General features: G+C 37.6%; 2 pseudogenes; both read right to left on the reverse strand.

Annotated features, from left to right (window-relative positions):
• Positions 1-252: 252 nt before the first annotated feature.
• LOC147907484 (uncharacterized) lies at positions 253-4,570 on the reverse strand (annotated as a pseudogene).
• A 9,091-nt stretch (positions 4,571-13,661) lies between these two features.
• Positions 13,662-14,060, reverse strand: LOC147907485 (protein GVQW3 pseudogene; annotated as a pseudogene).
• Between the last annotated feature and the right edge of the window lie 1,191 nt (positions 14,061-15,251).

Below are 15,251 nucleotides of genomic sequence, written 5' to 3' on the forward strand. Positions count from 1 at the left end.
AATAACGACGAGCGTAATCGGAATTAGTTTCGAGTTGATGTCTCAATTTCGTAGCTAGTTGCAATGCCTTAATGCGAGATTCCCCGAGCTTATCTGCTGAGTGTTTAAAGAGAAGTTTGACGATGTATCGCCCTTGATTGTCTCTGGAGTGGGTAGCTTTGAAGTGATCTTCACATTCCTCACTTACTGATAAACGGAGGTCTTTGTCAACGGAAATTCTTCTAGAATCCAAAATTTGCGTAATATATCATGAAGTTCTTTGTCCAGAATAACATGAAATCCTTATACGATATTTGTGATCTTCTGATAGTTTATGGGTCCTGAAATAATACATCCAAGCTTTGTTTGTTGAGTGATGGGAGTGTTAGCAAAACTTTTAATTATTCTTTCTTCTAAAATTTGACTGTAGGCATCTACACCTAGTATAATATCTATCGACCCAGGAGTGTTATAATTAGGATCTGCTAGTTTTAAGTCGTTAAGATAATTCCACGAATGAGGATTGGCTGCCACAGATGGAATAGATAATGTGAGTTTTGATAATATATGTGCTGAAATAGTAAGTCTATAATTGGATGCAAAATGGGTAGTCAACATGATGGATGTTAGTCTTTTGATTGATTTTTGAGCTCGAATTCCCACTAGAGGGAGAATTGATGATGTACGGGACAAACGTAACCTTTGTGTGAAACATTCAGTTACTATCTCAGATCCTTGATCCAAGAGCACCCTTATATTGTAGATTTCTTCTGAAGATGTGACAATTTTGACTAAAGCGGTTGCAAGTATAACGTTAGGCGAACTGGGAAAGAATGATATGAAAAAGGATATGAAGAACGCAAGACCCTTGCGTTTGATAATGCGGAGATGGATACAGTAGATTCCGTTCGCGGAGATTTAATCGTATTTCGAGAATTCGATGCCTAATGAATCGTGGTATGATGTTTTGAATTCACTTTTGACAACGTCTAATACTTTTATATTATCAAGGCGGTGCAAACCTAAACAAATGTAGCAGAGTTTGTGCTTTTTTACAAGTCGCTTGTATTGACTGATTTGTATACTGTGAACATGATTTCCTGAGCAAATATGACATTGTTTTTGCGTTATAGAGTTGCTGTCCTTTGACTTGCCGTGGTAATGAGCTTTCGCTGAACTCTGGTTTGGTAGAGGACCAAAATTTACAGTTCTTAGACAGATTTTTCGTAAGCTTTCAGAGATAATAAATGCGTTACAAGAAAATTATTGAATCAGTTCAAGATGGAAGCTCCTTGGATGAGTCAAGATGTTGTTCCCAAACTTTAACGGACGAGTCAAGACGTTGTACAATTATTGGATATGGGAATAAGTTTCCGCCCATTGCAGAAAGATGTCGTTAGTAGCATTGCTCGTGTGTTTGATAGAACGGCAAGACATGTTTTTGAAAGGTGTGTGTCCAAACTTTTGAGCCCAATAGATGGCATTCGTTCGAAGCGTAACAAAGAATAACTTTTTTTGCGTTGAAGATGTCGGAATTTATTCCAAAAAAGCAACATTTGTGGGATTTTACTCCATTATTTTATTTTAAAGAAAAGTGCTGCGGAAACGCATCGTTTGCTCGTAGATATTTACGGTGAGCATGCTCCATCGAAAACTAGTTGTAAAGAATGGTTTCGGCGATGCAACAGTGGTGCGTGACAAAAAACGCGAAGGTGCACCGAAAAAATTTGAAGATGTAGAATTGCAAGCATTACTCGAAGAAGATTCGTGTTTATCGCTCGATAGGTTGGCAAAAGAGTTAAATGTTGATAGATCCACTGTTGGAAAACGTCTATACGCAATGAGAATGGTGCAAAAAGAAGGAAATTGGGTGCCATACAAATTGAAAGAGAAAGACATGGAAAGACGTTTGGTCATCTGCGAGATGCTTCGTCAATGACAACAAAGAAAGAGTTTTCTACATCGTATCATAACTGGATGAAAAATGGATCTACTACGATAACCCTAAACGCTTGAAGGCATGGGTGATGCCAGGTGAACCAGGTCCATCAACGCCAAAACGAAATATCCATGCTTCGAAGATTATGTTGTGCACCTGGTAGGATCAAAGAGGTTATATATTATGAGCTGCTCAAACCGTCCGAAACCATCACTGGCGATCGTTATCGGCTACAACTGATACATTTAAACCAAACTTTGAAAGAAAAACGACCGGAATGGGACAATAGGCACAACAAGCTGATTCTATTACATGACAACGCTAGGCCACACGTTGCAAAATCGGTCAAGAAATATTTGGAAGGAGTAAAGTGGGAAATTCTGCCCCACCCGCCGTATTCACCGGACATTGCCTTTCAGATTTCCATTTGTTCCGATCCATGCAGTCGGCCCTTTCTGGAGAACGATTCAATTCTTATAAAGGTATCAAAAAATGGCTTGATGAATGGATCGCTTCAAAAGAACCAAATTTTTTCATTCGAGGAATCCGTTTATTACCCGTTTATTACTCCCACCGGAAAGGTGGGAGAAAGTTGTCGCTTCCGAAGGAACATACTTTGAATAAACTCACTTATATAGATTTGTTTAAATAAACACATCTTTTTCATTTAAAAAGGGCGGAAAATTATTCCCATACCCAATATAAAGATAAGGAAGTCATCCCAAGATGAAACAGGACGATTCAAATTTTCAAATGTTTTATAAATTTGGGTAATCTGTGTAACAATCTTTCTAGTTCGTTAGTTGATTCTCTAGTTATACATTTCAATGAAAGTAATGATTGTAATAACAGTAATGTAATAATTAACTAATATTCGTTTATTTTCATAATAGATTAAGGCTTTCCATGCTTTTTGAAAATTATCTGCTGATAATGTAGTATTTTTTAACAGAAGAGCAGCAGATCTAGTAAGACTTGTTTTTAAATACTGAAGCTTTTCTATCGGAGATAACGTAATATTATCTACGACAAGCGAACAAAATAAATCTTTAAATGACAGCCAGTCAGATGATGTTCCATTAAATTTAGGAAGGTCAATACGTGGGAGTCATGCATGATGGAAAAGAACCGGTAATCCTGACGGGGGGAATGAAGTTGAATTGGATGTTGAAGAACTTGGGATGCCTCCTTGATCTTATTCAAACAATGCGTTCAATTTTTCGATTGATTCGACATAATGTTCATGTGTCGCGGCAAATAAGTTATTTGTAAAATAAAGATGATCCTGAATAATTGACTTATCATCTGTCATGGGGATTAATACTCGGATACAACTCGAAGACAACTCGTTGATCGCTATCGTGATTGCTCTATGTTCCAGAGAAAATTGTTCCCAGTCATCCTTAAGAGTGGAGAGTCGTGCATGTATTCCTTGTGAGATTAAGTTAATCATGCTATTCTTCGTAAAATTATAATAAGCATGAGTTATGACATTTGATAAAGCGAGCTGTTGCTCAACGTGACTATGAATGTGACTAAGCCTCATCCTTCCTCGTCGCTCACCGTATCTCGAAGGACCAAATGTTTAATCTTTATTGATCTGTGAAATATTGGGAGTACAAATTAGTTCGGTCCGTTTTCCAAAAGATGGCTCCGGCTGTTGTGAATGGTTCATAGTGACAGCTGATTTTGGCATTTTCAGAGAGGTTAGACATCTGCTAATAATATTCAGTTTATATCGTTTTGAGTTTCATATAAAAACCTTGATTTTTACTGTGTTTGAAATGTCAAATTTTGTGTTAACCAAGCCGCATTTGCGGGAGGTTCTAATTTTCTGCTTTTTTAATTGGAAGAAAAGTGCAGCTGAAGCCCATCGAATGTTTGTCGAAGTTTATGATGACACTGCTCCAACTGATAAATCATGTAGGGAATGGTTTCGACATTTTAAGGATGGAGATTTCAGCGTTGAAGACAAGCCTCGCTCCGGAGAGCCAAAAAAATTTGAAGACAAAGAATTAAAGGCATTACTTGAAGAAGAGTCAAACGCAAGAGGAGTTTGCAGAATCATTGGGAGTAATTCAACAAGCTGTTTCTGTACGATTGAGAGCCATAGGAATAATTCAAAAACAAGGAAATTGGATGCCTTATGAACTGGAACCGAGAGACGTCGAAAGGCGATTTTTCACTTGCGAACAGCTGATTCAAAGACAACAAAGAAAAGGTTTTTTGCATCGGATTGTGACTGGAGATGAGAAGTGGATATTCTACGACAACCCCAAGAAAAAAAAATATTACGCTAAGCCCGGTCAATCGTTGCCATCGACCTCAACATCAACACCAAAGCTGAACATTCATGGTTCGAAGATCATGCTCTGTATCTGGTGGAACCAAAAGGATGTTGTTTACTATGAGCTGCTGAAATCTGGCCATTACGGGCGATCAGTATCGGCTACAATTGATTCGTTTGAGCCGTACATTGCGAGAAAAACGGTCGAAATACGAGCAAAGACATGATAAAGTTATTTTTCTTCATGACAACGCTCGGCCTCATGTAGCAAAAGTCGTAAAAAAATATTTGGAAACGCTCAAATGGGATGTTTTACCGCACCCGCCGTATTCTCCGGACATTGCTCCTTCTGATTACTAGTTGTTCCGAAGGAGATTTGGCAAGTCACCGGTTCACTTCTTTCGCAGAAATCGAAAATTGGCTCCAAAATTAAATTACCTCCAAAGATGAGTCATTTTTTCGAGATGGAATTCGAAAATTGCCTGAGAGATGGGAAAAAGTAGTAGCCAGCGATAGACAATACTTTAATTAATCTGCTCATTCATTTTGTTTTGAAATAAACATGTGCATTTTTGAACACAAAAAAACGGACCGAACTAATTTGTACTCCCAATAAAATGCACAAACTTATAATAATAATATAAGTTTAAACGCAGGAAGGATACAAGTTTCTAAAACAGGAATACGTTATATAATTCACATTCTATTCATATGGATAATATTTACTGGGCAGTCGATTATGAAAGATAACCGAGATGTATAACCTTATCATAATGCAAAGACTAATATATGTAGCAATGCAATTAGCGAGTAGCATCCTCGTTGATGTACTTGGAGGGAGGATTACTATTGCTATGTGCTATTGCGAGGTGCCACGAGAGCCTTGAGTATGTCGAAAATGTGCTCGTAAGGCACGGATCTCGGATACGAATGAGATTACTTTACTGTGGCCACGTAAAGATTGTATCATTCGATGCTGTACAATCTCTCATAAAAAGAAAGGAAGCCTTTCAGATTAAAACGTTCTGCATTCGCTACAGCACAATATAAAGACAAGCACAACAATAAACACGAAGGAGAACTAACGCATGCATGTAGACAGAGAGAAGCAGAACGGAAGTGCTTGCAACGCCGCTCAGTTCCGTGCAGATACCGCCCACTGCTACCAACTCCCTTCGAGCAGGGAGAGATTTTGAGCGGTAAATTTGAACAATCCAATTTACACGAGTGGTATGCGTCGCACCTATGATCAAACCTATCCTGACATCGCTGGAGGAATTCCAGGAGCGCGATAGTGGGTGGACGATGTCGTGTACTGAATTTAACAATAAACATAAACAAATTCAATCCTATGTACGAGGGATATCATATCAAACTCCCGCGAGAAATTAAAATAAAGAGAATTGTGGTTAATGTGCAATCCCTAGGCAACGCGTATTTCGCGTGGTCGGTGGTTGCCACTCTACCCAACTAAAAAACATTTGGAGCGAGAGTCATCATATCCGCATTACACGACTATAGTGAATCTTCAAGACATTGTGTTCCCAATAACGCTGAATCAAATTAAAAAATTTGAAAATCTTAACGATATTTCCGTCAACGTGTACTGCATCGAGAACCAGAAAGAAATAACGATCCTTTCATTATGGTTCATCGACACGAAGAGGAACAAGCACGTCAATCTATTGTACGTGCAGGATCCGCAAGATAGTAACGTGAAGCATTTTGCGTTGTTCAAGGATATGTCCCGCTTTGCGAGCTCGCAAATCAATAAAAATGAGCACAAGAAATACTTTTACGATCTGTATGTATATATTTAATTTAAAATTATGAAAAAATTTTTTTTATAACAAAAAAATTCTTTATAAAAATGAAAATTTTTTTTCAGATGCTTACATTATTTTAGATCTAGCGCAAAACTCCACACAGCAGACTGTGGAAAACTTAACAACTGTTCGATTAGGCTGCCCAGTGAGGACAACAAATGATTAAATTTCAGCAATTACTGCAGAAAGGAGCGCGTCCCATTTGTTGTATATGATGACCTGCACTCTGAAAAGGATGAAAAAGGAAGATATGGAAACATTAAACTACACGTACCAACATCATCAGATTTTAAGTATAATGTATTATGTTCATTGCTCGTACAATGACTCGCTGTCGAAGTATCGGTTTCGTCGTGATAATGATTGCATAGCATGATTTGCCGAGGAACTAAAAAATTTAGCATATAATGTTAAAACTATCTTATTTGCTAACGTTTCCATGGCAAATTTTACGCGAGACGATTGGATAAAATTTAATAGCATTACACTCTGTCATGTGTGTGAGAAGCCGTTCGCAAAAGATGACACACGGATACGCGATCATTGTTATCGGGCGATATAGAGGCCCCGTGCATTCAAATTGCAACTTAAATTACAAAGATTCGCATTGCATTCCCATAGTTTTTCATAATTTATCGGGATATCGACGCACATTTCATCATCAAAGAAATAACTTCCGCTTACGAAGAACGTGTAGATTTATTACCGATAACAAAAGAAAAATACATTTCATTTACTAAATACATTAACAGCAAAGATGAAAATGATAAAAAAACTTGTATAAAATTACATTTTATTGATTCGTTTAAATTTCTCGCTTCAAATTATAGAAAAATTGGCATCTCAATAAAGATAAATTACGGATAATGCAACGTAAATTTTTTAATTATCCTCAGAAAATTTCGATTTATTAACGCGAAAAAGTATATTTCCATACGAATATGTTGACTGTGTCGAAAAATTGGAGAAAGCTGAATTATCATCATGCGAATCTTTTTATAGCTCGATGATAAATGGTACCATATCCGAAAGCGATTATGCCATGAATGTGGCAGCGATTTTCCATTCGAACTCTCGATAAATATAGCGACCTGTACTTAAAAACAGATATATTGTTGTTAACCGAATGTTTGAAAATTTTCGCGACAGTCGCATCGCGAATTATGGACTCGACCCCGTGTATTATTATACCCTATCGGGTTTTACATGAGATGCGTCCCAATATGGTATGCCAACAATAAGTATATACAGTCGCACGATCCATTGAAACCGTCGGCATACCTGATGTACTATGATGTCAACAACCTGTACGGCTGGGCCATGTATCAACATTTTCGCTAGGTCGACGACGTAGACATAACGTTTGAAGTTATGAATGTCGCGTTAGATTCTACGGGTTACGTTTTTTCGAGATTTCAAATTAATGAACGGCAAAATTTCGGCAAAACCATGGAGAATATGCGTAACCATGTTAATGTGCGACTCGTAACATGTTGGGGGATGGGAGATACGATGCATGTGGAGGCAATAATCGTGAAACCAAACTTTTACAGAAGCGTTTTTTCCGAGAACTTGGTCGCGAAAGAAATGCGAAAACTCGAGATGAAGTTCGACAAACCGTGAGTATGTGCATCCTCGATATATCTAAAACGTGTTTGTATTTCACCACGAGTACATATTACCGCTCTTTCATGAAAAATGTAAAATTATGTATACCGACACGGACAGTCTTATTTATCATATCGAGTGCGACGATGTCTACGCTGTTATGAAACACAATATCAATAGATTCGATACGAGCGATTCCGTGATCGACGATGCTTGCGACATTTAGATAAAGTGTTTTATTCATACGACGATTTAAATCTGGATTTTGGCAAAAAGAGATATGCCGTTCTATTTGATATGTACGCGCGTTTTCATAGAGCATATTATAGAATCGATTGCTTCGAAACGCTACTCAACATGCTTTCATTTATCGAGAAAGGGCTTTTTGTGATCATTGATTGCTCGCGACAAAACGAATCCGTCAAGAGTGCCACTGTGGACGTACGCATAGAATTTGTCTGCAAGGAGAATGTGCCCGAAAATATAACAGTCTATTGTCTCATCATACATGATCGCGTAGCTCAGTATAATCTATTGACCAACGTTGTGCTCAAAATCACCTAAATGCACCTCTGACACGATAATCTACGATACGTAGATCGCAATCGACGTCGCTGTCTTCTCGACAACATGCCCGTCAACGTTCGTGGATCTGCAAGGATTCATCGTTAACAAGAAATTTATCATGAAGGAAATGGCGGAAGTGCTGAAACAGGGGACCGTTCTCACGCATTACATTTTTACGAGTCTCGTGCTATGGAAATTTTTGACAAGATCCGACAGATTTTGCGCTTCCTAGTTGATTGCTTATTACCATGGATTGCAATAGGAGGACGGGATGGTCCCGTACAATGAGGCGAACCGCCTAATTACGACGGCTGTGTTTGAAGATGATGCTGTCGTGTACGTCAAGGGACGCGAGAAACGAACGTGGCTGTGGAACTTGCTTCTGGATGATGAGGGAGAACACATGTACATCGAGATCTTAGATGCAATTTACGAAGACATGGAATCTTTAATCTAGATATTAGGTATTATTAATATTATATGATGCGGACAACATGTTAGGAATTGCGTGTTGCAAAATGTATTGAAAATATATAACTGGTGGTTGCAAAAGAATTTTTTAAATAAAAATACGATAACGTATTTATTATGTATTTCTTTTTCCTTCCTTTGTAATGTATGAACGTATGTTTGAACATACGTATGTATAAACATATGTATGAACGTATTTATAAACTCGTGACAAAGAAAATACGTAGGAAGACGTAATAAAACATGTTACGTTCGAAATTCTTGGAAAGAAGAGAAGGACCTGCCTCCCCTCATCGATTCCAAAAGTATTATTATATACGTCACAATTTACGCGGATGCAATCAGTCTTGCGAAACTCGCTTGTACGAACGGTTGAAAAAATGTACTTCGCTAAAGAGAGCAGTGCATCATACGATGTGAAGAAGGAATATAACATGTAAATTTTAACATTCTATACACAAAAGAAATATTTTTTTAATATTATGTATGTACACAGTATAGAGCATCGTGCGGTGCATTTACTAAGCAGACGTTACAATCTAACGAATACGATCTACAAATTTTTGAAAATTTGAATCAACATTGGCCCACCGAGTTACTTGGAGATCGCCCTGGAAGATCATCGCGGACACGAACTGTCTCTGTCTCTCGTGGAAGAGTCTCGATGGACAAGCAGCGATGGAATATTTACAAGATGCTTCGAAACGGGGATATACAAGGATAATTTTATAAGCGTTGGAGCGTTAATCATCAGCGTTAGCACGCTGAACGATGCTACGTTCGTACGTCTCGATTCTTCATCCGTACACATTATGATGACCGAAACGATGCTACGCCGCTATATTTGACTTTGATGGGTGTATCGATGTAACGTTCGAACGATTAAATCGACTCGTCAATACGGTCAAGTGTCTTGATGTCAAGTATCTTGATGTCAAGTATACGCGATTCTCCAAATCGCGTCTGAGAACGCTATACGCGATAGCGACATCTTCAATGGACATCAGCTCATCGATTGTGAAGTATTAACTTTAGTTTTTAATACGAAAACCAGTGTAATAAGTGTAATGTGAATACAAAATTTTTGTTCGTATTATTACATATGTATTTTCTTTTACTTTCCATCCTTTGCCTCGACGCGCTAGGAAAAACTGCATTGAAAAAACTGTGTCGTGAAAGAAAAGGAGACTTGTACTCTATTGATTCATTTCTTCCATCTTTTCTTCAATCATAGTACGTTACATGCTCCGACATCGTCGCGCGCTCTATCTTTCTCTAACAGAAAGCCCTTGTCTTTATCTACGCATTTTTCGGGAGAGTGATAGGGCGACAACGGCGACGAGGGTGGCGATGATCAACGTTGGAGGTTAGACAGGACAGCGGGTGACGACAAAAAATAAGGACCGGGGTCCGTTTACGCAATATCGATAGCGTCGGGACCTTTCCCGCGCTCCTCTCTAGCCCCGTGGATTAGAACCCGCCTAGTATATCTGCTAATATCATAAAGATATGAAGAAGAAATGATAAAGAGATTAGGGAAATAATAAATAAATTTCCAAAAAAATATATTTTTATTTATCTAATATTTAATGCAGCATATACAATATAATTTAAACCATAGACTACTAGTTCACATTCTATTATATAATAGAATTTTTATCATAAATTTTGTGCAAAGTGTTTGCAGCATCGCGTTTATTAGTAATACAACTTTGTCTTAAAAATAATACAAAATATTAGAATTTTTCATTAACATCATGCGTACATTGACTTAGTTTATATGCATGCTCGACACATTGCTTGAGCTCAAATAAGAAGAGTACAGTTGTTGATTTTATGTACAAGCATGTACCATACAATGGCGTTTTTTTTTGTATCACATACTTTAACAAGTTCTACATTCAGATCTTGAATCGGTAATGATAATGATGGAACAATTGACTTCATGACTCTATCATTACGCGCTGACTCCAAAGTAGTCCCCTTAAGGGGATGCTGGAGCGAAGGCTGAAGTTAATCAATGTCGATATTACAGATTTTTATTTCCAATGTATAAGATGCTTACGCCCTTTGAGTTAATATGATCATGCAGGAAATTCGATCGATTAATTATCGATATTTTTATTCCGTTTCCTACATTACCATCTTAGCAGGGATGTGTATTAGGGTCGGTTCCACAAATGTAAAATTTATTTTGGAAAATTTTCCAATTTTAGAATTGAGAAAAAAATAAACCGTAATTGAAGTTAATCTTATATTTGTAGAATCGGATCTTAGAAATAAATACAATTGTATTATGTACACATGTAGGCCGTGTTCCAATATATACCACCAGTATTAAAAATCTAATATACATAAAGTACAGATTTTTAACTTTAATAGTTATATCGATACGAAGCCGTAGTAGCATTTTTTTCCTTACGTCCAGTGCCATATATAATGTAATTCTTTTTCGTGAATATCCATATATATATTATATATATATATATATATATATATATATATATTAGGTGTTGGAATTAATTCGTAGCGTTTTTTAATGAAAGAATGTTATTTATTTCACATGAGCATTAAAAAATACATTAATGAAAGTACTTCCCATCACTTGTAAAACGCTACGAATTAATTCCAACACCTAATATAATGTGTATATATGTACACATAAAATGAGGATTTATCAGAGAATTCGTAATTTGATTATTTATTTTTCGTTATTTGATTATTTTTATGTTACGTCTGATCATCTGCGTTTGACTCTCATTAGCTTTGATTTATGTTAGTTGTATGTATATTCTGATATTGAAAATATAAAATCATATGTCACTAATATCTGTATATTTGACCATAAAAAAACATATCTCTTTTTATTAAATGTAGAAAACAGAATATCAGTACACCTTTTTGTTACACGTAACAAAAAGAGATGAAGTAGCTACACACGTATGTGAATATGAATTAGAAATATATTTTATGTTTTGTAATGTGTCTACATCATAATGCACATAAAATATAATTCTAATATTCACTAATGTGTCTATATTATATCTGCATGGAAAGCTAAGTATGAGTAACTTCTATCTCTCTTTTATGGGCCTTCTACAATAAACCATTAGTTACAAATCAGAAGTCAGAAGCTAAAAATTGATCAATCACAGTCAATTTTTCTGACTTCTTATTTATGGCTGATTTATGGCTTATAATTGTTGTTTCAGATCGGTAATTCGAAAGAAAAGCAAGAATTCTTTCAGTCGACCGACATTAATTGTCATTGAACGCATGCATAAATTGAGCTCGTGATTTCATCTCGAGCATGATCTTAATCCTCGTTAAAATCATCGAATTCGTCGTTCTTTGTTCTTTTTAAAAACAATTCGTGATACGCAAACAAGTTGTCGTTACCGGCAACGGACAATCGAAAGTTCTAGAACGATTCAATTCGCGCACGCGAGCGCTGCGCTCCGACGAATACGTCACGCGCTGTCACCAATCCCACGCACGGATTTTCTGTCGCGCATGACTGTTACGTTGAACGTCGCTAGAAAAGAATCCAAAGCGCCAATCAATTTTGTACACCTAATGCCACGTAATAATTACGATTGTGGCAAATTTTTATTGGATTTTTTCCAAAAAAGAAAGCTCAGGCCGAAAGCAATAAATGCTTCGATCTCGCCGTCCTCCTTCTTACTTCGAAAAGGTTCTTAGAGTTCTTAGAGTCATAATCTTGCTACTATATCGCTTCGTTAAATCGCCGTGCTAACCGTTTAGTGAAATCGCGATAAAACGAATCTTTCGAGAAATGCCGAGAAAATCGCTGAGATTTTCCATTACCGCGATTCCAAAATATCATTTGGAAAAGGTGACCGCATTTAATATTCTGTTAATTTAATATTTAATTAATTATATTTTTTGACTTTGTAACTGAGCATATTAAAGAAAATTCTTTTGTTAAATTACAAAGAAACGGAGTTCTCTTTACTGTCGTGCATCATATCAACCTTGTGCCGTTTTCTCACTCGAATCTTTCGCGCGGTGCGCTCTCGCACAATTGTAAAAGGTCCATTAAACATAATAAAAAGAGATGGAATAGCTACATATGTATGTGCAATGTATTTACGTACTAAAAATACATGTTACATCCTAATGTTAAAATGGGATTGAGAATAAAGAAAAAAGTGCTATTACATTATACGTATATACATGTATTTCAAATACATGGTTACATCCGAAGATATATCTAAGTCACAGTCAGAATGTATTTAGTAAAAATATACTTACAGGGTCCATTATAAAAGTAATGCGCATTTTCGGAAAAATAGATTTATTGATCGTAGCGGTACAAATGCTCAAATTCTTCAAAATACTCTCCCCCTGAATCAATACACTTGCGGAGACGTGTCTGCCACGCCTGGAAAGCACGCTGAAACTCCTCGACGGGAATGTCTCTTAGGAACGTTGTAACATGCTTTTGAATGTTTTCCACGGACTCCCAATGCTTTCCTTTCAGCTGTCTCTTCAGATGGAGAAACAAAAAAAAGTCGCACGGAGCTAAGTCGGGACTGTAAGGGGGCTGGGAGACCACCGGGGTGTTACTTCGGGCCAGGTAGTTGGCAACGATGAAGGCTGTGTGGCTGGGGGCATTGTCATGGTGGAGCTTAATCGCGTCTTTGATGTCAGTCCTCACGCGCGCGACCCGGTATTTCAATCTCTTGAGCACCTCCAGGTAGAAGGCTGAGTTGACAGTTTCTCCCTGCGGTACAAACTCAAAATGGACGATTCCTCGGACGTCAAAAAAGACAATGAGCATCGTTTTGATGCGAGACTTGCTCATTCGCGCTTTCTTGGGGCGGGGAGATGATTTTGAGTGCCATTCGCTGCTCTGCCTTTTCGATTCTGGATCGTACTCGAACATCCAAGATTCGTCTCCGGTTACGACAGAGTCCGGCTCATTTTGAATCAAATCCAACAATTCTTGACAGCGCGAAACTCAAAGTTCTTTCTGGTCTTCCGTCAACACTTTCGGCACAAGCTTCGCGCAGACCTTGCGCATTTGCAGATTCTCCGTCACTATCCCATGTACCGCAAATGTGGACATGTTTAGGGTGTCAGCGATGTACTGGATGCTCAATCGACGGTCGGAACGCAAAACTTCGCACACACGATTCACGTTTTCGTCGGTTCTGGCCGTTGTTGGGTGTCCAGAACGGGGTTCGTCGGCGACCTCCTCCCGGCTCTCCTTGAACGCCTTGTGCCTCCCGGACTGTGACCTTGAAATGCAGTCGTCCTTGAAGGCCTCTTCAGAAAGCATCTGGAATGTTTCGGTTGCATTCTTACCAAGTCGCACGCAAAACTTGATGGCGTATCGCTGTTCAAGCGAACGCTCCATCGCGCCGTATTACAAAGTCGAAAAACACACTTCACGCGGAGGCATGTCTTTCCACTCAGACTGCTCGGAGCAAACTGGCGACCGGCTGCCTTGGAAGGGCAGATCCCCCACCACATTTCCCGATCCATTTTACCCCGCTGCGATGTATATTCGAGTAAAATCATGCGCATTACTTTCATAATGGACTCTGTATTGTAACTTGCTGTTACTCAACGCACACATTGACCTATAAGTGTATACATTTGCTAAAACATTTTGCTTTGAATATGATATACTTATATACATTTCAAACGTATAGCATCGTACGAAAATTATGCATGTGACTATTGACTATATAATGTATGTTATATATATGTATAACGTATATATTATATAGGGTGTCCAAAAAGACCCCGGATTTAGGAGCTGAACATAAAGGTGACTATAACTATAATCGTAAAGGAATGTGAATTATACTTGTTTCGGCATGCATAGTACGCCAAAATATAATATTTTGACCTATGATTCACATTCTCTTCTATGATTGAATTACGGTCATTCTTGTGCTATAAGGCCATTACATAACGTTTTTAGAAAAAATGTTTCAGACAAAAGTTAAGAATTCAAAGAAGCTGTTTACTGATATTCAGTCTTTTTTTTTTTCTTCATTAGTTTCTTTGTTCCCATCATGTCAAGCAATCAGCTTTTGATTCCATCATGACAATGCATCTATTCACATTTCTTTAATTCTTAATTCTTGATCTTGCAGACGCAAAATTCTACAAATTGATTCCGTAATTGTATTTCACCAAATTTGATAATCAAATGCCTCTGCCAGTAAATTAAAAATAGTCCACGATGAACGCCTCTGACATTTATCTATAACTAGCCAAAGCATTTACAGCTGTGGCATTTTGTTATAGCTAGCCAGCTCACAATTAACGCCTCTGGCAGTAAATTAAAAATGGTCAGTCCACGATGAACGCCTCTGACATTGGATCATAATTAGACAAAGCGCAATTTATTGTTATAACATTTAACTATATCACTTGTATGATAAATAAAAGTGATATTTTCACGAATGACATAAAGATGCTAACCTTTCCCATGCTGGCTTTATAGGGTGCCTTCCAACAAGAAACACACATCACAATAACCAATTTTGACCTTCTAGAGTGCCTTCCAACAAGAGACACAGTATGACAAGGTGCA

The sequence above is a fragment of the Acromyrmex echinatior genome, chromosome 13 (genome assembly GCF_024713525.1).
Source record: "Acromyrmex echinatior isolate Ae372 chromosome 13, ASM2471352v2, whole genome shotgun sequence".
Classification (NCBI taxonomy): domain Eukaryota; kingdom Metazoa; phylum Arthropoda; class Insecta; order Hymenoptera; family Formicidae; genus Acromyrmex; species Acromyrmex echinatior.